The sequence below is a fragment of the Lepidochelys kempii genome, chromosome 15 (genome assembly GCF_965140265.1).
Source record: "Lepidochelys kempii isolate rLepKem1 chromosome 15, rLepKem1.hap2, whole genome shotgun sequence".
Lineage (NCBI taxonomy): Eukaryota > Metazoa > Chordata > Testudines > Cheloniidae > Lepidochelys > Lepidochelys kempii.
This window is the reverse complement of record NC_133270.1, coordinates 3,002,196-3,026,126: the sequence shown is the minus strand read 5'-3', so window position 1 is coordinate 3,026,126 and position 23,931 is coordinate 3,002,196. Positions and strand designations below refer to the sequence as shown.

General features: G+C 49.1%; 1 protein-coding gene across 1 annotated transcript in view; it reads right to left on the bottom strand.

Moving 5' to 3' along the window:
- The window catches only part of OSBP2 (oxysterol binding protein 2), a 372,195-nt gene that overhangs the window by 232,095 nt on the left and 116,169 nt on the right, over positions 1–23,931 (bottom strand). The gene's annotated exons all lie outside the window — the stretch shown is intronic.

The following is a 23,931-nucleotide window of genomic DNA, read 5'->3' as shown; positions in this document are numbered from 1 at the left end:
ACCAGCCTCCTTGTCCTCCCCTACCCCACTGGTCCGGCTGTTGTTCCATTTACATTTGTATCAGGTGGTTTCTTCCATCACAATACCTGGGCAGCAGCAGGGGGGTCGGTGAGAGCACAGGAGAGACAGGCTCCCTGAGGTCAGCTATAATGCCCAACCCAACTCTGGCTGGAGCAGCTGGAGCTCCCGTTACAGGGACAGTCCAGCTTTATCCCTGTAGCCCTGGGCTGGACGGAGCCTCCTCAGTCACTCCATGGGGATGGTGCTTGCACAGTCTGGTCAGCACTAGTTGCTGGGATAGGCAGTACAGTTCTCAGGATGGAATCCTCAGAGATTTCACCGATTACGCTCTAGCAAGTCTCTATGGAGCACGCGAACGGAGATTTTTCAAAGGCTTATAACTTTGTCAAATGTGGGCAGAATTTCCTGGGCACAGCAAAAGACACATCCCTGACACAAAGGCCATCCCCTGCCAAATTTCAGGTCCCTGCTTCAAAGCACAGGGGTGTTAGAGCTTCTCAAACAAAAGCTCACCAAAAGGTTTTTAAATGTCAAAACAATGTATGTTTCCCTGCCCTTGTCCCCAGAAACGGGCTGCCCACTTTGGGCGCAACTTTCCAAAAAGATTCAGCCTCAGGCAGACATCCGATGTGGAAAACTTCAACCAAAATAATTAAACATTGGCAGTTATAAGCAACTGAACACAGGGTCTTATAATGGGAAGAATGTTGCAGTGGGGGAGGTTTAGGTTGGATATCAAGTTGCTGCGGGGGAGGTTTAGGTTGGATATTAGGAAAAACTTTTTCACTAGGAGGGTGGTGAAACACTGGAATGGGTTACCTAGGGAGGTGGTAGAATCTCCTTCCTTAGAAGTTTTTAAGGTCAGGCTTGAGATAGCCCTGGCTGGGATGATTTAATTGGGGATTGGTCCTGCTTTGAGCAGGGGGTTGGACTAGATGACCTCCTGAGGTCCCTTCCAACCCTGATATTCTATGATTCTAAGAAGTGTTGTGCAACCTTAAAGATAGGTGGTCTTCTCACCCCATTATCTATCCCTACAAGACAAACTACATAAACTTTACATGGCTAGAGAGAATTTCCAAGACTTCATTTTCACAGAACTATACAGTGCCTGTGGTTGGGAGGGTATTTCTTGTTAACCTATACAAACACAAAGCTCAATATGCACTCCCTCCTGTGTCTGGCTATTCCTAGCATTCCTCCTTACAGGGCCCCTTGTTCCATTTACTTCAGAGAGACTCTCAACCTTTTAAACTCCTAGTTTAGAGTTAATGAGACCCACCTAGTCTGACTGCTGGGGTGAGTCAGCAGGATGGCTCTGCATCTTTAGAGCCTACAGTCCTGTCATTCCACCTATTAAGTTAGCAAATAAACATCCCCAAAATAGTGGCAACGTCTTCCTTCCCTCATGCAGCAGGATCTTCTATTCTATTGTATGCAGGTTCTTATACTGCCCTCCATAGCAGCTGAGTGCCCTCCAGAAGTACTCTAAGAAACATGACTAACATCTCTAAACCTAACCCACAGTTGTGGGCCAGCGCACTATTTCACTTCTCCATCTGTAGTGGAAACAATCTGGGAGAGGTCACTTTTGCCACTAATTTGAACAGGTCCTTTTAAATCATAGAGAAGTAACGTATAAGCAGCTATAATCACCTCTTGGTGAACGTTCCATAGGCTATACCTTCCTCCCAAGAAATGCCCTAAGCAACAATCGCTGCTGTCGTGAACTGAAAAGAATGGGGGTTCAGATTTTTTTTTGTGAGTCATGCAGTCTCCACTGGTACAGTCAGGGTGTATTTAGAAGACTAATGTCCTAGATCAGTGGTACTCAGAGTGAGGCTCTCAAGCTGCAAGTGGCTGTTAACATGTCTCCTGCAGCTCTTTGCAGCACATGATGCTAAAACACTGCGTGACTGAATGTACAGTGCTATGAAGCAATGAATTCACACTGCTGTGGCCCTGCTGAGTAATGTTGATTGCTAATTTGGCTCCTGAACCACTGAGGTCTGAGTATCACTGTCCAACACATTTTTAGTCAGGGGTCTGCTTGGAATCGTCCTTCTCCAATCATTCCAGCCTGCATATAATCTGTATTTAATTATGCACAGCCCCATCATTCACTCCTAACCAATAAGTCAGCTTCAATCAGACGATCTGCAAGAAAGCAAGCATTTCAGTAACGAAGCAGCGCAGCTGTATGATACGCATGTCACAAACCTAAAGGGATATGGCCACAAACCCCATTCATCTCCTCCCACTCCCAGGCATCTCCTCTTCACAGTCAACTTGATTGTTAAGCCATGGTCAGGAAACTTGAGGCTCAAATCCACATATGCAGATATGAAAAGCCATTGAGAGAAAGGGAGATTTTGGAGGTTTGGTTTGACCTTTCTCAGCTGAGGCAGCATATACTTAATATACATCGGTGGAAAAGAACAATGCAGGTTTATGTCAGTATTCTGTGGTAGGTAATTTCTTTCTACACATTGGTTTAAAAAGGTCAATCTTAAAAATAGCTCCAACACTCCAGGTCTTACAATGCTAATAATATTTTGTCCTTCTCAAGCATCTTCCATCTCAGCCCTCAGAGTGTCTTACAAACACAAAGTGTGTGGCAAACACTCATGATTTAGGCCTCCCACCCACCCCCATGACAGAGGCATTATCTTCATATTACAGAAGTGGCAACAGAGGCAGAAGAAAGGGCAGGCCCACATTTTCGAGAGAAGGCCTTTGACTTTGGTTGTATTAATTCTGAGATGCCCAGCTTGCGATACTGGGGCTTGATTCTCAGAGCTCACAAGCATCCTTGGCTCCAACTTCAGCTAATGGAATGTGTGGGTGCTCAGCGCCTCTGAAAGTCTCAAGCTGTCTACCCAAAACCTGAGGCACTCAGAAGCAGGAGTCACCTTAGAACATGGGGGCCAAAGTGACTTGCCCAGGGTCACATAGGAAGTCAAAGGAGAAAATCTCAGCTCTCTGTTGGCCCAGCTAGGCAGACACATGGAAGGCCTTGAATTAGTTTTATACCAGAGATAAAACTACTTACTTGCTTTTTCTCAAGTCCAGTTGCCTGGGGGAAGAGGGTGGATTCTCTCCTTGTTACCCTCCCTAGCTGACTTTCTTTAATTCAAAGAGCAACACCAGAATGACAAAAATGCCTGTGGGCTGTATCCTGCTCCCATGGGATCAATGGTGGATAGACAGTCGTCCTTGCTACATCGGTTTTGCATGACTAACAAACACGAAATTCACCCTACTGATGAGGATAAACGGAATAAAATAACCCTTCTCCCAGCTTGGGATCCTGAGGAGCTAAAGGACAGATCTTTTATTAGTACATAACGTTTCTACTCATGTATGCTTCTCTTATGCCTGCTCTTTAGCAGTGTAAATTGCCTAGGATCACGTTTTACATATTTATGGACTATAAACTGCTAAGCAGATGGACTGTACAGACAATCTGTATCGAGCTGTGCTCTTGTAGTTTGTCTGATAGGACCCTGGTCTTTCTTCATCTAAGTCAATGGGAGGTTTTGCTATTGATTTCAACAGGAGCAGGACTGGACCCTGACCGCAATGCACCGACAAACACACATAAAGGCAGAAGCAGGCAAACTTTTTGGCCTGAGGGCCGCATCGGGTTTCTGAAATTGTATGGAGGGCAGGTTAGGGGAGGCTGTGCCTCCCCAAAGAGCTAGGCACGGCACGGCTCCCGCCCCCATCCGACCCCCCCGCTTCTCGCCCCCTGATGGCCCCTTGGGGACTCCTGCCCCATCCAACCCCCCCTGTTCCCTGACGGCCCCCCGGGGACCCCTGCCCCATCCACCCCCCCGCTCTCGGTCCCCTGACTGCCTCCGGACCCCCCACCCCTAACTGCCCCCCGCCGCCCCATCCAACCACCCCTTCTCCCTGACCGCCTCCAGACCTCTGGCCCCTAACTGCCCCCCACCCCTAACTGCCCACCATCACCCCATCCAACCCTCCTTCTCCTTCCTGACTGTCCCCCACCCAGGACCCCTGCCCCAATTCCACCTCCTGTTCCCTGTCCTCTGACCGCCCCGACCCCTATCCATGCCCCTGACCACTCCCTGAACTCCCCTGCCCTCTATCCACACCCTCCCCCCGCCCCGTTCCCTGCCCCCTTACCTCACTGCCTGGAGCACCAGTGGCTGGGGAGGGCAGCTGCACCAGGACAGGAAGCTGTGCCACGCAGCACAGAACACCGGGTCAGGCCAGGCTCTGCAGCCCCACAGCCCAGAGCATTGCACCACACAGTGGCGGGGCTGTGCGGGAGGGGGAACAGGGAGGGGCTGGGGACTAGCCTCCCAGGCCAGAAGCTCAGGGGCCGGGCAGGACAGTCCCGCAGGAAGGACGGTCCCACGGGCCGGATGTGGCCCACAGGCCGTAGTTTGCCCAGGTCTGGATTAAGGCCTCGCTTTGCTCTGGTCAGCCGGGCCTCGGTGCAGTGAATTAAAATGCACAGAACCACTGCAAAAGGTGAGACAGGAACGGCCCCAGAGAAAATGCACAGCAACATATTGTGTTGTCATTCATAGCTTACTATCAAATAATGAAAACAGAACTTAAGACTTGAACTAGGGAGTCACCACCCCTCCTTCACACCGTGAAAAGCTGACAAGTAACACATCAGCGGCTTTCTGACTGGGAATGGCTTTTGAATATAGAATATTTGTCTTCTTGTCACTGGAATCTGGCATTAAAATGCAGGTCTCTGTTCCCCAAAGGTATCAATGCTTCACATGGATCAATAGACGTTGACAGTACAGAAGACAGATTTTTATTGTCTTCTTGAAAAGGGGATGAAATATTGACATTCTACAGCAACATATATCAGTCTTTGAAGAACAATGTCCTCCATGAATAAAACGTTCATTCATATATTTCATCATAGCATCCAAAGGCCAAGTAGTCATTCACTGAGAACCATGCATGAAGTAGTTAGCAATTCACAGAGACTCACTACCTGCATTAGAATTACATTTTTAAAAAGTCTTAAGCAAATTATTCTGCACATGACAGTAAGAAAAATAAAATTCTGGACTAACATAGTTTTAACAAAGTGGAAAGTTCAGTGCTATGGACCTTAAATGTTCACTGTTCTCTGATTTTAAATCACAGCATCAGGAGCACCGGAGGATCTTTCATTTCCCCACCCCCCATATCTAAAATTTCCCTCCCCTGAATGCCTCCTTAAAACAGTGTGAGCTTTCTGCCCCCTGCCAGATGTACAGAAATCTACTGTGAATGTCTAATAGCACTATTCAAATGTTCTCTCTAATTCAGGTAATTTATTATTTAAAGATAAAAAAGCAGCAAAATCTAATCATACAGGTTCCTTTTGCTCAACCAAAATGTTAGGGACCCAGGCACCAAAGGCAAAAGAAATCTGTCACTGCACTTTAACTCTGGATTAAAAACAGGGAGGTGCTTTTCTTCAGATACACTGGACAATGTGACTGTCATGTGACCAATGGAGGAGTCTGACATTGTTTTAAATCAGTTTATATGCAGCCAGGAACTGCAACACACCACGCCTGCTCCAGAGAGTGCAGGTCAAGTAGCTCCTGCAACGTAGCTAGTAAAGCCAACACTCCCAAACACAACAGGCAGATCTTTATTAATAATTATTATTAATAATAATAATAATTAATAAATAATAGTGGTGCGATATACGCTTTAGTAATATTTTGATATTAGCCAGTTTTGTCCAGAATTAATACAGCAAAAATCCCGTGATTTAAGAACTTTTATTAAATTAAAATTTAAAAATAATTGCAGTTGCCTAACTGTGCGACAAGGAGAACATCTGAATACATTTCTTTCCTTTGGATGCTCTGTTCATTTCTAACTATTCACCTAACCAGCCAGGGTCCAAGCCTCAGAAATGTCACATAAATACCAAACACCCAAAACTAATGCAGCACAATATTAAGCAGTAGGTTTTCTCAGCTCCAACCAACATCTCCGCTATTGTCCGACAGACTACTGGAAAACAGAGACATTGACATCATCGGATCAGAAAAATGTGAAGGCTTGTTTTACACAGTAATTCTAACCAGTTCTTTTCAGACAAGTCCTGCCAGCATGACAGCACTCCCTTCGCTGTACAAACCTTAAAATCAATACACAATTTTATACAGCTTCTCAATTCTCTCATGGATCCCAAACCCACAAGGAGGGTCCAGGCAGCAGCCTGAAGAATCAGATGCTGGAACCACCATAATTAAAAATCCACTTGATTTAAGAAACAAACTGAAACGTAAATTACAGATGCCTGGAGTCTGCTCGAATGTGCCTGTCAAAACATGCTGCCTGTGTCACACTGAGCGGGTTAAAATAAATGCATCGTTTATCTAGGAACCTGTCTGAGCCGCAGGAACTAAAGATCTCAATAGCCAGTGCTGGCAGTGTGCATACTCGCCCCCCTCCACTCCCCCTCGCATCTCCTGTCCAATCTCCCCAGCAGAGTAAGCCCTTCCAAGCTCTTTGTCTTGGCAGCAGGCAGTAACAACCCCCAGAGGTTGGCTCGTTTGTCTTTCTGTCTGACCTTGCCAGGTGATGGAGACCTCACTCTGATGGGGCCGCAGGCAGAGGTGACCCATGAGGTTTAGACACGTCTCCCCCATGGATGGATGGCAGGAGGGGGGAGGCTTGGGGGCACAGGAGACTCAGCACTTCTTGTGCAGTCCAGCTTCACAGGGAGACTGAGGAGTAGTTACTCAGAGGCAGTCTCCAGGCTCAGGGGAGGCTGGTGTTTTATACATATACACTGGACCAATTTGAATTTAAAAATCAAGTTTGCATGGGGGGGGCACTGAACTTATTAGCAGCCCCAATGCCTTCTTTCTCCCTGCCCACAACACCCAGAGCCCCGTCGCAGCCCTAGGACATCCAGCCTGAGCCTGGCCAATGAAATGTGGCTGTGCCATAATGAGACCCAGAGCTTTTCTAGTTCATCTCTGTATCCCAGATCAATTAACCCAGCCTGGCAAAATTCACTTGCCTCCTTGCCCAGGGTGTCATTTCTTTGACTGGCAAGTAAAAGCCCGTTACTCATCTCATTGCAGGGGAAGGTGAATGGGTTTGGTGTCTAGACTGGTAATAAATGTCAGTCAGGAAGACGCCCCTTTATCCAGAGCTCAGGGAAGCTGCGCCCCCTCCCCCCATCCCCTCTATGTCCTGGTAAGCTGCACCCTGCATGGCTAGACGCTGACCATCCCCCATTCAGGAGAGGATGCAGTAAGCACGCTCAGTACCTCTTGGTCCCTTTCCCCTCGGAGTGCTCAGCAGAGGCTCCAGGCAGTCCAAGGGAAGAGTGGGCTATAGGGGAGGGGGATCCCATCACATCCCCCTATGCTCTGTGCTCTTGGAGGGAAGCTGGGAGTGGAAGTGAAAAGCAATCTCTTTACTTACCCAGGGGTTCTGGTGCTGGTTCTGCCTCAGTGGGTGCAGGGGCACTGGAGGTTCTTGCAACACTAGCAGCTGGAGCGACACCGCACGCCTCCTCCTGCCACGCTGCTCCCGCGTTTTCTTTCTCTCCCTCTCAGGTCATCTTGCTGCCTGTTTGCATTGGATCTACAGCCCCTGCCTGTTTGCTGAGAGATCCAGCTAATCTCTGGACTGAATCTGCAGGCAGCTCCAACCAATCCCTACCCAGGAGAGCTCAGATCGGATCAGCACAAGGGACAGCTGCCAACCAAGCCTCCAAAAAACCACAGCTACAAACTCAAGGAGAAGAGGCAGCTTAGTCTGTCATTTGCACATCAGGGAGGTCACCAGCAGCAGCCCCAAAAGACTCTGAAAAAGCCGAGAAATGTGGAAACTCCATGCTCCAATTATGTATTTTCCCTTTTATTCCCCCTTCCCACCCCACAAAGGAGAGAGAGCAGTCTGAGGCTCAGACACAGCCTTAGCACACAGCTCATGCTGCAAGAGTCCACGCCTCGAGGCATTCTTCGCCCCACCTAGACTCAGTCCGTGCTAAGGGAATACAAAGTCTAGCAGACAACAAACTGGTGTCTCTTCACTTAACTACTCCAATGACTTCCAAGATCTCCTAGTTTTCATGTTATAATGAACCGCGGCGACAAAGCAGCAAGGCACAAGACAGCTCTCCAATTCTCAGCCAGGCCAGGGTCACACATTGTTAAAATGCAGGGCCCAGAACACAAGACAAGGTCTTCAAGTCTATTTATAAAGGAAACATTTGCCTGTATCCTAAAGCTTTAGAAATCTGATAAACCAGCAGTTGAAAGATAGGCTGCTTCTGGCAGCAAACTTTGCCAATATAATTTCATCGCTTCAAAATGTCCTGGCCTTCTGCAGTTATCAACTAAAAATTAACCCTTTAGAATTAAGCTATCACTCCAATTAATGTGTGAAATATGTGCAAAAATTCATTTAGCATCTGTATTGTTATTACTAATTACTGTTGTTTTTGATATTTATATTGTGGTAGCACATAAAGACCACAAAACTGGGTGGGCCTATTGTGCTAGGCATTCTACAGACACGTAAGAAACAACAAAAAAAGAAAAGGAGTACTTGTGGCACCTTAGAGACTAACCAATTTATTTGAGCATACGCTTTCGTGAGCTACAGCTCACTTCATTGGATGCATGCAGTGAAAAATACAGTGGGGAGATTTATATACACAGAGAACATGAAACAATGGGTGTTACCATACACACTGTAAGGAGAGTGATCAGGTAAGGTGAGCTATTACCAGCAGGAGAGCGGGGGGGGGGGGGAACCTTTTGTAGTGATAATCAAGGTGGGCCATTTCCAGCAGTTGACAAGAACATCTGAGGAACAGCAGGGGGGGGGGGGAGGAAAAAACATGGGGAAATAGTTTTACTTTGTGTAATGACCCATCCACTCCCAGTCTTTATTCAAGCCTAAGTTAATTGTATCCAGTTTGCAAATTAATTCCAGTTCAGCAGTCTCTCATTGGGTCTGTTTCTGAAGTCTTTTTGTTGAAGAATTGCCACTTTTAGGTCTGTAATCGAGTAACCAAAGAGATTGAAGTGTTCTCCGACTGGTTTTTGAACATTATAATTCTTGACGTCTGATTTGCGTCCATTTATTCTTTTAAGTAGAGACTGTCCAGTTTGGCCAATATACATGGCAGAGGGGCACTGCTGGCACATGATGGCATATATCACATTGGTAGATGTGCAGGTGAATGAGCCTCTGATCGTGTGGCTGATGTGATGGTGTCCCCTGAATAGATATGTGGACACAGTTGGCAACGGGCTTTGCTGCAAGGATAGGTTCCTGGGTTAGTGGTTCTGTTGTGTGGTGTGTGGTTGCTGCTGAGTATTTGTTTCAGGTTGGGGGGCTGTCTATAGGCAAGGACTGACCTGTCTCCCAAGATTTGTGAGAGTGTTGGGTTATCCTTCAGGATAGGTTGTAGATCCTTGATGATGCGTTGGAGAGGTTTTAGTTGGGGGCTGAAGGTGACGGCTAGTGGCGTTCTGTTATTTTCTTTGTTGGGCCTGTCCTGGAGTACGTAACTTCTGGGCACTCTTCTGGCTCTGTCAATCTGTTTCTTCACTTCAGCAGGTGGGTATTGTAGTTGTAAGAATGCTTGATAGAGATCTTGTAGGTGTTTGTCTCTGTCTGAGGGGTTGGAGCAAATGCGGTTGTATTGTAGAGCTTGGCTGTAGACAATGGATTGTGTGGTGTGGTCTGGATGAAAGCTGGAGGCATGTAGGTAGGCATAGCGGTCAGTAGGTTTCCGGTATAGGGTGGTGTTTATGTGACCGTCGCTTATTAGCACCATAGCGTCCAGGAAGTGGATCTCTTGTGTGGACTGGACCAGGCTGAGGTTGATGGTGGGATGGAAATTGTTGAAATCATGGTGGAATTCCTCAAGGGCTTCTTTTCCATGGGTCCAGATGATGAAGATGTCATCAATGTAGCGCAAGTAGAGTAGGGGCGTTAGGGGACAAGAACTGAGGAAGCGTTGTTCTAAGTCAGCCATAGAAATGTTGGCATACTGTGGGGCCATGCGGGTACCCATAGCAGTGCCGCTGATTTGAAGGTATACATTGTCCCCAAATGTGAAATAGTTATGGGTGAGGACAAAGTCACAAAGTTCAGCCACCAGGTTTGCCGTGACATTATCGGGGATACTGTTCCTGACGGCTTGTAGTCCATCTTTGTGTGGAATGTTGGTGTAGAGGGCTTCTATATCCATCGTGGCCAGGATGGTGTTTTCAGGAAGATCACCGATGGATTGTAGTTTCCTCAGGAAGTCAGTGGTGTCTCGAAGATAGCTGGGAGTGCTGGTAGCGTAGGGCCTGAGGAGGAAGTCCACATAGCCAGACAATCCTGCTGTCAGGGTGCCAATGCCTGAAATGATGGGGCGCCCAGGATTTCCAGGTTTATGGATCTTGGGTAGCAGATAGAATACCCCTGCTCGGGGTTCCAGGGGTGTGTCTGTGCCGATTTGTTCTTGTGCTTTTTCAGGGAGTTTCTTGAGCAGATGGTGTATTTTCTTTTGGTAACCCTCAGTGGGATCAGAAGGTAATGGCTTGTAGAAAGTGGTGTTGGAGAGCTGCCTAGCAGCCTCTTGTTCATATTCCGACCTATTCATGATGACGACAGCACCTCCTTTGTCAGCCTTTTTGATTATGATGTCAGAGTTGTTTCTGAGGCTGTGGATGGCATTGTGTTCTGCACGGCTGAGGTTATGGGGCAAGTGATGCTGCTTTTCCACAATTTCAGCCCGTGCACGTCGGCGGAAGAACTCTATGTAGAAGTCCACTCTGTTGTTTCGACCTTCAGGAGGAGTCCACCTAGAATCCTTCTTTTTGTAGTCTTGGTAGGAGGTTCTCTGTGGGTTAGTACGTTGTTCAGAGGTGTGTTGGAAATATTCCTTGAGTCGGAAATGTCAAAAATAGGATTCTAGATCACCACAGAACTGTATCATGTTCGTGGGGGTGGAGGGGCAAAAGGAGAGGCTCCAAGAGAGGACAGATTCTTCTGCTGGGCTAAGAGTATAGCTGGATAGATTAACAATATTGCTGGGTGGGTTAAGGGAACCACTGTTGTGGACACTTCCTGTCCCAAATTCCAGAAGAAAAGACTTAACAGGTGAACAATACAAACAAGGAGGCTGGGGGCTGGGGGGAAGGAGAGAGAAGGTGATAAATCTAACAGTATGTGTTCCCCATATAAAATCCAGTCGCCCTATGGGTGCTGATAATGCGATATGGATTAACCAAAGTATCAGAAAGAAAATATGTCCATCTGAAAAATGGCACCTCATCTTCCCCTTCAGTTTAAAAGCAGCCCCATCATCCTGACCTTATTGAGCACCATCTACTGTGCATACGCAGGCCTGGCAAAGCTGTAACAGAACACAAGAGTGCAGGGTCATGGGGGTGCCACCATTCTAGGTGTATGTCACCTGTTCACAGGATACTGAAAAGACTCACTTCCGTTTAAGCTATAAAAAGGAGGTGGGGCGCTAGACTGGAAGTCCAGAGGTCTGTGCTCTCTTCCCAACTCTACCACTTTGGACAGGTCACTTAACCGCTCTGTGCTTTCAGCTTCCCGCCCCTCGCGTGAAGATAGCAACATTTCCCCACCTTTGCAGAACACTTGGAAATCTACCATTGAAAAGCGCTCTAATACTGTTGGCAGAGCGGGTACCCATACCGACAGCTACTGTTGCCTAACGTTTTCCAAGGTAAGACTTCATTTTCAGTTGCTTATAACATTGCCAAACTTTAACCACTTGGTCTGAAATTTTCCAAGTGAGTGTCTGCTTCAGGCTGTGTGTTTTATTTGGTGGTGGTGGTTGCGTTTTTATTTTTATTTTGCGTTGATTTATTCTTTTTTCAGACGTTTCATCTAAAATGGTTCAGCGGTTTCCAAGAACAAAGGAAGAAGTATTGTTTTGCCCATATTAAAAATTCTTATAAGTGTTTCACTGAGGAGCTTTAGTCTCTCCCTGTTTTGGAGCACAGATGTCAGTGTGACACGGATGTGCCTTTTGTGGTCCCCATGAAAATGTACCTAAATTTGGCCAACTTATGAGTCTCTGCAAATCTCAGTTTGCACATGCTCAGTAGAGATTTCAGAGTCGGGCAGCTAAATTATCTGAACATTCCATCTGTACCGGGCATACTCCAGCCCGAAGCTGCATACAAATGTGGGGGCTAAACTGACGTTGCATGGGCAAGCTTACTTGTAACATTTCCTAACTTCTGAGTGCTTGACTTTGCAACCTTAAAGTTTGTTAGCATAGTTTTGTAAAGCAAAGAAGTTCAGATTCAAAGGCACCATAGCACTGATCATTCCTAATGCACTAGTCTTACCGCTTATATTGTCCTTATCAGAATAGCTCGCTAAGTGATGCTCTAAATGAGCAAGAAAACATTTTTACGTGATTTCACAATACGAAATATGGGTTGCAGAGTTTAAAAATAAAAAAAATCTGTCTGACTATGAACATTTTGTGGCAACACCTTTACTCCAGAGCCCCGCATGCACTAACGTACTGGCTCACCAAAACGCATAGCAACACAGACGATGGCACTGTGCACGTGTTTTCATCTCCATTGCACAGTTTCTTCACATGGAGAAGACTCTTACCTTGTGAACTTTCAGATTGCTGGGCTCTGCCAAATGAACACAGCCGTCTGTTAGTACAGTGCCTTATTTCTTCGATGGCACAACTCAGAGTTAGTAAAAGTTAAACACACTCAGAGCTTTCTGTTTCCCTCATGACACCAGCTGTTTTCAGTCTCTGCTACCAGCAATAATAGCTGACATTATCTACCCATCTAGACATTTTAGGGATTCCCATTGACTTCAATGCCCTTATGCCCTACCCATCACTGAGGTGCTTTTCGTCCTAAAGGATCCCAGAGCACTCTCTAAACTAAGGCCCTCACCTGCAAACTGCTCCTCATGGGCAGAGCCAGCGTAAGATCAGATTGTGCCCAGAACACTGACCTCTCACTTAGCAGAGGGCTGATGTTTTCCCCTTTATTCTGGATGCCCCAAGACTCCAGGAGAGGCTGCTCTGCAAGGCAGGAATCTCCAGTTTAGATTTTGCACATGCCCTCAACAGAGCAATGGCATCCATGCCTCACTCCCTCACTTCTCCATGGATCAGTCATGCACCTAGCAGGACTCATCTGTACAGGATTGGGGCTGTACTGTGCATGCGATGGAGTCACAGGGTGGCTGGCCCTTGTACATGAAGCAGAACCTGATCCCCTGTGCCAGAACAGCTGCTCCCCTTTGGCCAATTAAGAGGGTGAAACAGCCCATGAGACTGTAAAGGATCAGGCAGAATCCGAGTGGGGTGAGACCTGGAGAAAGGCAGGCAGAAAAAATCAGGGGACTGGGACAGGTCTCTGGGGAAAGCGGGTGAGAGCAGCAGGCTCTTTGCAGGCCTTCCAGGAAAGCAGGAGAAATTATCCGGAAGCCAGAGGAGAGACTAACTGGCTGACCTACCTGAGCCAATGCCAAAGGGCCGAGGCAGCGGTGCGCAAACTTCTCCAGTCACGCCCCCCTTACAATTAACAGACTCTGTCCACATCTCCCCCACTGCTGCACAGCCAGGGCTACCTCAGCCAGGGAGCTGGGGATGGAGGTGGAGTGGGCCTGGGGGCAGTTCTGGCCTGGAGGCGGAGCAGGACTGGGAGCTGAAAGGAGTTGGGGATGGAGCTGGTCTGGGGGCGGGGCGGGGCAGGGCTGGAAGCATGGCACTACCTCCCTACCCTCTGTAGGGACTGGCCCACGCGCCACCATGTGCCCCTCAAACGTTCTGCCATGCTCCTCTCAGGGGGCGAGCCCCACCGTTTGGGAAGTATTTGGCTGAGGGCTAGGAAGCCTGTGGAAGTGCTAGTCAGCTCTCCCTCCTGAACGAGAGGGGAGAAGGCTGAGAGCAGCAGAGGGGGATGACATGAGACAGGCCACAGTCGCGCTGGAGAGCTGGGGTGCACTGTGGGAGGCCGGGGCGCGCTGAGGGAGGCCGGGGCCATGCTGGAGAGCTGGGGCACACTGAGGGAGGCCGGCGCCACGCTGGAGAGCCGGGGTGCACTGTGGGAGGCTGGGGCCATACTGGAGAGCTGGGGCACATTGAGGGAGGCTGGGGCGCGCTGGAGAGCTGGGGCGCACTGAGGGAGGCCGGGGCCATGCTGGAGAGCTGGGGCGTGCTGAAGGAGGCTGGGGCACGCTGAGGGAGGCCGGGGCCACGCTGGAGAGCCGGGGCACGTTGAGGGAGGCTGGGGCGCGCTGAGGGAGGCCGGGGCCACGCTGGAGAGCTGGGGCATGCTGAGGGAGGCCTGGGCCACACTGGAGGGCCGGGGCACATTGAGGGAGGCTGGGGCGCGCTGAGGGAGGCCGGGGCCACGCTGGAGAGCTGGGGCGTGCTGAGGGAGGCCTGGGCCACACTGGAGAGCTGGGGCACATTGAGGGAGGCTGGGGCGCGCTGAGGGAGGCCGGGGCCACGCTGGAGAGCTGGGGCACACTGAGGGAAGCTGGGGCGCGCTGAGGGAGGCCGGGGCCACGCTGGAGAGCCGAGGTGCACTGAGGGAGGCCGGGGCCATACTGGAGAGCTGGGGCACATTGAGGGAGGCTGGGGCGCGCTGAGGGAGGCCGGGCCACGCTGGAGAGCTGGGGCGCACTGAGGGAGGCCGGGGCCATGCTGGAGAGCTGGGGCGTGCTGAAGGAGGCTGGGGCATGCTGAGGGAGGCCTGGGCCACACTGGAGGGCCGGGGCACGTTGAGGGAGGCTGGGGCGCGCTGAGGGAGGCCGGGGCCACGCTGGAGAGCTGGGGCGTGCTGAGGGAGGCCTGGGCCACACTGGAGAGCTGGGGCGCGCTGAGGGAGGCCTGGGCCACACTGGAGAGCCGGGGCACGTTGAGGGAGGCTGGGGCGCGCTGAGGGAGGCCGGGGCCACGCTGGAGAGCTGGGGCATGCTGAGGGAGGCCTGGGCCACACTGGAGGGCCGGGGCACGTTGAGGGAGGCTGGGGCGCGCTGAGGGAGGCCGGGGCCACGCTGGAGAGCTGGGGCGTGCTGAGGGAGGCCTGGGCCACACTGGAGAGCTGGGGCACATTGAGGGAGGCTGGGGCGCGCTGAGGGAGGCCGGGGCCACGCTGGAGAGCTGGGGCACACTGAGGGAGGCTGGGGCGCGCTGAGGGAGGCCGGGGCCACGCTGGAGAGCCGAGGTGCACTGAGGGAGGCCGGGGCCATACTGGAGAGCTGGGGCACATTGAGGGAGGCTGGGGCGCGCTGAGGGAGGCCGGGCCACGCTGGAGAGCTGGGGCGCACTGAGGGAGGCCGGGGCCATGCTGGAGAGCTGGGGCGTGCTGAAGGAGGCTGGGGCATGCTGAGGGAGGCCTGGGCCACACTGGAGGGCCGGGGCACGTTGAGGGAGGCTGGGGCGCGCTGAGGGAGGCCGGGGCCACGCTGGAGAGCTGGGGCATGCTGAGGGAGGCCTGGGCCACACTGGAGAGCTGGGGCGCGCTGAGGGAGGCCTGGGCCACACTGGAGAGCCGGGGCACGTTGAGGGAGGCTGGGGCGCGCTGAGGGAGGCCGGGGCCACGCTGGAGAGCTGGGGCGCGCTGAGGAAGGCCGGGGCTGCGCTGGAGAGTGGGGCGTGGTCAGGGAAGCTGAGGCGTGGGGAGGGAAGCCTGCAATCTACTTAATGTACAGTCTGGACTATGGTTGTGGGACTTAGTGTTGGAACTTGTTCTCTTACAGTTTACGTGCATGGATCTTTTATAATAAATGAACCTCTGTCATAACCATACAGCTAAGGGTAGCCTAGAATTCTTCCTTACCTGTAAGCGGTTAAGAAGCTCAAATAACCTGGTTGGCACCTAACCAAAAGGACCAATGGGGAAAGAATATACGTTCAAATGGTGGGTGGGAAGGCTTTGTGTGTGCTCTTTATTTTGTGTGTTCTCTTGGGAAGCAGAGAAGCACCAGGTCAAAAAACTCCTCCTGCTATAAACCATCCTAAAGTGAGTCTCAATATTGCAAAAAGAGTAACTAAATAAGGCAGGGCACGTTAAATTACCTTTTGTTTGCAACTTGTAAATTTTCCCTGTGCTAAGAGGGAGGTTTATCCCTGTTTTTTGTAACTTTAACGTTTTGCCTAGCGGGAAATCCTCTGTGTTTTGAATCTGATTACCCTGTAAAGTTACCTTCCATCCTGATTTTACAGAGGTGCTTCTTTTACTATTTTTTCCCTTTATAATAAAGTTCTGTTTTTTAAGAATCTGGTTTACCTGTTTGGTTGGTATATTATTCTCAAGCCTTCCCAGGAAGGGGGTATAGGGCTTGGGGGGATATTTTGGAGGAACAGGAATACCAAGTGGTCCTTTCCCTAATTCTTTGTCTAAATCACTTGGTGGTGGCAGTGTACCATCCAAGGACAAAGAATTGGGGAAATTTTTAAACTAAGCTGGTAAAAATAAGCTTAGGGGGCTTTCATGCAGGTCCCCACATATGTACCCTAGAGTTCAGAGTGGGGAGGGAACCCTAACAACCCCACATGGACTATATTTGTACTTGGAAAGACTTTGAGGGAAACGGAGGCAAACTTGCCTGTTGTACCAGGGACTGCCACGGGAGGGTGTTCCAGGTGGGGCTGCCTTGAGACAGACGGTTTTGGCCAGGAAGAAAACAGGTGCTGCTTATGGTACATTTAAGCATATGGGTGCACTCATCTGAGGAGCATTTTCACAGGAATCCAGAGTTTGGCTTGATACAGTATGTGGGGTAACCATCCACCACTGAAATGCAGCCAGCTCTTGGGTGGAACATGGTTGCCAGCTGAGACTGCACAGCAACACTAAGATGGGAAGGAAGAAGAATAGTCTAATTAAAGCTGGACTTAGGGTGATATTTACCGCTATGCAGTGAATCAACGCAAGGCTTATTATGCACCATTTAAGTCCCATTTAAGCCTTAAATAGGGTCGCTTCTAGAGAACAGTGGGGGTGGGGATGGAATGCAAGGGAGCTGGAAACAAATTATAGCAATGCAGGAAACCAAAACAGTGCAGAGAAAACAAAAAGGGAGTCAAAATCTCCCTTCAGTCCTTTTAAGTCTCCCGCTCCAGCCTCCGGCCGGAACATAGCAGTTCTGGAGCAGATACAGCATAGCAATGACTGGAGACCTTGTGTGGATTCCCCAGGGATTCATTAACAATATTCCTGCTGCAGTTCCACGGTGTGGCTTCACTGCCAAACCTGGCATATCTGTGTTTCCTCCATCCCTATCAGCAACTGCCTTCAAGGAATAATGAAGCATCAAGGAATAATGAAGCATCACTGAGACTAAGCCGCCTGGAGAAAACCACTATAGTTAGCTTCTTTTAATACACACAGGAGCATTAGCTTTCAGGGCACAATGCGAAGCACATTTCTGTGCTTTCTCTTTCATTTGCATTTTTTTCCTCTCACATTTTTACATAATTAACATGCTTTAACTTTGTAAATGTGCTGCTAGGTGCCAGGTGCTGTAGAAATCAATAAAATAAATACATCATCACAGAGCACAAATCTTCAGCCTGGGTGAACATGGCAATTCTATCTGTTCTAAACCCAGAGCTTCTTGGCAGACCTGCTCTGTAATGGGATCACTGCAGGTCTAGGTGCTCTCTAAGTAATGACAGTACAACAGACATCAAAATCCAGCGTGTATTGTTATTGCTTTAAAATGACTATAAAAATTTGATTTGGGCCCTATTTTGTTTCGTTATGAGTATACGGAAGGCCTGAAAGGTGGGTCACGTTTATTCATCTGTGGCCTGAATCAACAACTCTCAACCTCCAAATTTATCGAGAAAAGAAGATGGAGCTATCAGAGACCTGTGTTAGGAACGAAGTCAGAGAATCTGCCTTAGCAGGCACGCCATGGGGCAGCTGGAGGAACATGCAAAAGTGGCCCACCGAAAGAACCCCTCCATCAAATGTTACTTCAGAGATGGAAAACTTATGGGACTTAACAACAGAGAGGACATGCAAAGAGTGGCCCAGGACAGCCCAGGAGAGCAGGGCCTTGTCCATATGCTGAGCGATGTTTGACAGGGCGAGAAGGATTCCAATAGCCTGGTCTATGCATCAGTTTGTAGTTAGAGTGGTAGACACCCCCACCCACTTGTATGGATGCTGTTATATCCATATACAGGTATTTATAACAGAATAGCTTCTTTCTGTATGGGAATAAGATATCCCAGAATAAGCCATCTTTATACTCGGATAACTGCATCAATACTAGTGGCTGTACTGGTATAAGGATATGGTAATAAAAATCACCCCCTAACTGACACATTTCAGAGTAACAGCTGTGTTAGTCTGTATTCACAAAAAGAAAAGGAGTACTTCTGGTACCTTAGAGACTAACCAATTTATTTGAGCATAAGCTTTCGTGAGCTACTGCTCACTTCATCAGATGCATACTGTGGAAAATACAGAAGATGTTCTTATACATACAAACCATGAAAAAATGGATTTTTACCACTACAAAAGGTTTTCTCTCCCCCCACCCCACTCTCCTGCTGGTAATAGCTTATCTAAAGTGATCACTCTCCTTACAATGTGTATGATAATCAAGGTGGGCCATTTCCAGCACAAATCCACATTGTAAGGAGAAGGCTTACAAAAGCTTATGCTCAAATAAATTGGTTAGTCTCTAAGGTGCCACAAGTACTCCTTTTCTTTTTGTGAATACAGACTAACACGGCTGTTACTATGAAACCTGTTATTGTAAGGAGAGTGATCACTTTAGATAAGCTATTACCAACAGGAGAGTGCGTTTGTGCGGGAGGGGAAAACCTGGATTTGTGCTGGAAATGGCCCAACTTGATTATCATACACATTGGTCCTGGGGTGTTGCCTCCCTCTGCAGCATGGGGCAGAGGTCACTTGCAGGTTTAAACTGGAGTAAATGGTGGATTCGCTGTAATTTGAAGTTTTTAAACCACAATGTAGGGACTTCAGTAATTCAGCCAGCGCTCAGTGAGTGGCCTATTGCAGGAGTGGGTGGGTGAGGTTCTGTGGCCTGCAATGTGCTCGAGGTCAGACTAGATGATCATGATGGTCCCTTCTGGCTTTAAAGTTTGTGAGATGTCTCATGTCAGGCACCCAAAAATGCAGGCCACCAAATTTGGTGGTAACTTTGAAAATGCCATCTATAGCGCCTAGGACTTACTGAGGATTTGAGTCTCTAATCTACCCTGTGAGGTGTGAAGCTTTTAGCAGTGACATCTCCTGTGTAAGTCAATGAGGCATCCTGGTGGGTGTTCTGCTAGGAGAAAATCTAGTCCCCTCCCGAGCAAATGCAGACACCCCCTTGTAGTCAGACAAACAGCTATGGTTTTGCTGTGCAAGAGGATGGGTGGGCAGAGGCAGGGCATGGCAGAGCAAGGGACAGGGCAGCTCCTCCTGGTCCTGCCCATCCAATGGTGAGCTGCATAAAGGGCTCCACATAGAATGTGTTAGTCCTTGGGCTGATATAACATCTGTGGAGATGTTCAGCAAATGCTCCAAGATTCATTCCTCCACATATATATTTCCCTAGCAACCAATCTGCTCCTTGGACCAAAAGCTGTGATCTGGATTTGCCCCTAAGAGACGCGGCTGCTTGTAATCCTGACTTGAAAGGAATCATGTTCCGCTTATTCCTTATGACAGACCATGTTTCTTTAAATAAAATGAAATGGACTACATAGATCTACTCAGAAAAGTGTAAATGAGCCCACACTCCACTGTTCTTGAGCTTTTCCCCCTAAAACACACACAGTAATTAACAAACGTGTAGAATATATTTCTAATCACTACTGTATGTGCATTGGTCTAACTTTAATCTTAACGGGCTAGAGCAAAGGTGTGCAAACTACGGCCCATGGGACCGTCCTGCCAGGCCCTTGAGCTCCCTCACTGACCCCCCTCCCCTGCAGCCTCAGCTCACCGTGCAGCTAGCACGCTGGGCAGCGAGCTCCTGCCGGGCAGTGCGGTGGCGTGGCTGGCTCCGGCTGAGCTGAGCAGCTGCCAGACATGCTGCTCTGAGCGGAATGGTAAGGGGGCGAGGGTGGGGGGGGTTGGATAAGGGGCAGAGGATCCGGGGGGGGGGCAGTCAGGGGATGGGGAACAGAGGAGTTGGATAGGCATGGGAGTCCTGGCTGGGCGGGGGTGTGGACAGGGGTCAGGGCAGTCAGGGGACAGGTGGGGTTGGATGGGTCAGAAGTTCTGAGGGGGGCAATCTCAGGGCGGGAAGTGGGAGGGGACAGGGGGCCAGGCTGTTTGGGGAGGCAAAGCCTTCCCTACCCAGCCCTCCATGAAATTTCAGAACCCCGATGTGGCCCTCAGGCCAGAAAGTTTGCCCATCCCTGTGCTAGGGAAAAGCTATGACCCGAATGATTTATACAGGCACAATCACTAATTCAAACCCTTTCAGCAATATTGTGAGTGCTTTAGTTTGGAAGTAAACAGTAGCATTAAACATTTTTTTGTAATAATGTAAATGGCAGGTACAAAATTGAACTTCAATCTTCAGTGGTAATATCTGTTGAGCAAATAATATTGAAGGTCGAAATTGATGAGATTTGAAATATTTGCAGTTGAAGGTTAAAGCCCAGAGTCTTCAGTCTCAGACACACCATGCAAGATTCATTTCTCTCTGATTCAAGCCATGCCAGCCCAGCATTTGCTTGGGGGGGATAGGGGTGCAGGATCTAGTATCAAATTATTTCCCGCATGCATCTTGTAACAGCCACCTTCAGGTACTGTATTGCTTAAGTTTATTTCATGGATGATCACAATGCAAATGACACAGGCTCTGGCTTTCTCCCAAGGGCAGCAGAACTGTACCGTTCTGCTGCTGGCCTACAATGTGTAACATGCACAGAAATACAGGGCTCCAAGGTGACCAGCTGTTCACTCCACAGGTGCACAGGAAGTGGGGAGAGGTAAAAGAAGACTCTCTCCCCCCATCTTGCACCCTGATCAGAAGCTGGACAAAACTGCAGAGCTTGTACAGGCTGGATTTACCTCTGCTAGTACCCATGGGGATGCAAGACACCCATAAGGGGTAAAGAGGTGGAGGGTCCATGCCCCTCCCTCAGCTGTGTTGCTAGCCAGAGATGCAGTAGAATGTATGTAGCACTTGCAGTAAATTACAGGCTGAGGACCTAGTTGCCCAACTTGATCTGTCGTCCCCTTGGGCACCTGAGACCAAAATTTGACCTCTGGCCAGCTGCAAGCTGAAGGGGTTCAGACATGATCAGACAACCACAAAACCCAGAGACAGGAAACGTCATCAGTGTCACACATCAGCCAATCTCTGCAACCAGTGTAGGACCTTGTCCCTTAGGGGATCATTGCAAAGTTGAATGGATCTCAGCGTCAGGAAAGCTCTCGGATATTCAGAAGAGACTGCTGCAAGGGGCACTGATCTGTACCTGACTGTGCTAATTACAGCGTGCGTTGCTTCAGGTAAGGGCCTGCCTCTATATACTGTATTGGTAAGAAGCAGAATAGACCATGACTGTGCCTCACAGAGTTAGGGTCAGCAAAGCTCCTCCAGCACAGGCAGAAAGGGAGGAAGAGACCCATAGAGCTGAGAAACAGAGCAGAGCTGACATTTAAAGGAGGGAGAGCTGAAAGTAGCCAATGACAGAGAAGAGAGAAGAATGAAGGGGAGGCAAAGGGGAGCCCAGAGAAGTGATAATCTGTGGCAAAAAGGGAGGTTTTAAGGTGAAATCTGGAGTGAGGAAACGGTTCAGGAAGGCAGAACACAAAAACGCAACCCCCTAATTCTTCAAAGTCCTGGAAAAGGGACAGAAGGGCGCACGCAGGGTCATTCAGCTTTAGAGCCACCACACGCAGGGCTAGAGGCAATGTGTCCAGTTTGGCTACCGGTTCCTCATTGTCAGGAAGTAATCGATTTGTAGAAAACGTGCTCCATCCTGCCTGAGTAATATTCAGACCATAAGAATGCCCACAATGGGCCATCTAGCCCACTCTCCTGTCTTCTGACAGTAAACAATGCCAGATGCTTCAGACGGAATCAGTCAAACAGGGCAGTTATTGAGTGATCCATCCCCGGTTGTCCAGTCCCAGCTTCTAGCAATCAGTGGTTTAGGGACACCAAGAGCATGGGGTTGCATCCCCGACCGGCTTGGCTAATAGCCATGAATGGATCTATTCTCCAGGAACTTATCTAATTTTTTTGAACCCAGTTATTGGCTTTCACAACATCCCCTGGCAAAGAGTTCCACAGGTGGACTGTGCATTGTATGAAGGAGAACATCCTTATGTTTGATTTAAACCTGCTGCCTATTAATGTCAACGGGTGACCCCTGGTTCTTGTGTTGTGTTAAGAGGTAAATAGCTCTTCCCTGTTCCCCACACACCAGCCGTGAGCTTATCGACCTTGATCCTCTCCCCCCTCCCACCCTTTTCCAAGCTGAACAGTCCCCGTCTTGTTAATCTCTCCTCAGACGGAAGCTGTTTCATCCCCTTAATCATGTGTGTTGCCCTGCTCTGCACCTTTTCCCATACAGATAGGTCTTTTCTGAGATGGGGCGACCAGATCTGCACACAGTATTCAAGGTGTGGGCGTGCCATGGGTTTATAGAGTGGCATTATGATATTTTCTATTTCATTTTCTATCCCTTTCCTAACGGCTCCTCACACTGATTGCTTGTTTGACTGCTGCTGCACATTGAGCTGATGTTTTCAGAGTGACCTACAGAGACTTGCCCAAGCAGCCAGTCAGCACATCTAGCCAGGCACTCATTCTCTTTGCAGGCTCAAGCAGACAGACAGTATTTTCCTGTTCCCTCTGCTTCTCATCTTACACTCCATGACCTTCTCTAGCTGATAATAAGCTACTGGCCCTGTGCTTGTGAAACCACTACCTGCAATTACCAGCAGTCGGTATGTTGCCCATATTCCTGGAGAAGAATCCTGATCAGAAGCCTGTTAACGCCGGTCACTGGCAGACACCACTGCCTGGCTGGCAATTGAGAGCTCTGTATCCTGCTGGAAACCTTACCAGCTATACCCAGGAGAATGCCAAGCCTCCAGCTCAGTTCCCTGCAGGAGGAAGATAAACCTACCCCAGTGCTCTGGAACATCTCAGTCCCAAGCACAGACCACAAACAGTCTGCTTAGAGATTCTTCCTGCTGATCTGTGTCCCTTCATCTCTCAGAAGTGAATGCCAGCTCCCCTCCCATCCAGCCCTTTTCTTCTCAGCTTCAGCACCGTCTCTTCTACCTCCGCTTGCGTCAGGAGCCTCTTTCTGTAGCCTTTTGATTCTCCCTCATGTCAGCAACCAGGCTCATTACCGATACCCACTGTGCCACGTCTGTCAGCCACCACATAGCTAATGCCACTGCTTCTCTCCACCAGACGCAGCTTCTCTCCATCAGAGGATCCTCTGTCAACAACATACCCTCCCATCAGTACAAAGCAGGCAAATCATAAATCAGATTTTTATCTTCCTGTCTCTCCCTCTCCCCCTTCTTGTTTTCCCTCAAGGACATGTCTCCCTTTGGCTGTAAATGAGCATTTAAATGTTTTGAGTGAATGAGCTGTTGCTAAAGAGAGATTAGATTTGCCAAGACCTATCGAAGCCTTACTTTTACCTTGCAAAGCTACACATGCAGTAATTGTCGGTCAAAAGCCACCAGTTATTAGTCTCAATTAACATTGTCCCTGGCAATATAGTTGCATTACATTACAGCTGTATCTGATTTTATATTGAAAAAGGCAGGAGTCAAGAGTCTGTTCCATCAGACCAGACTACATCCAAACCCTAGCATAGCACCCTCCATTCCATTTATGTCTTTACCTCTGCCCTACAGAATCAAACTGCAACACTGACTGCATGGCAAAGGAGGG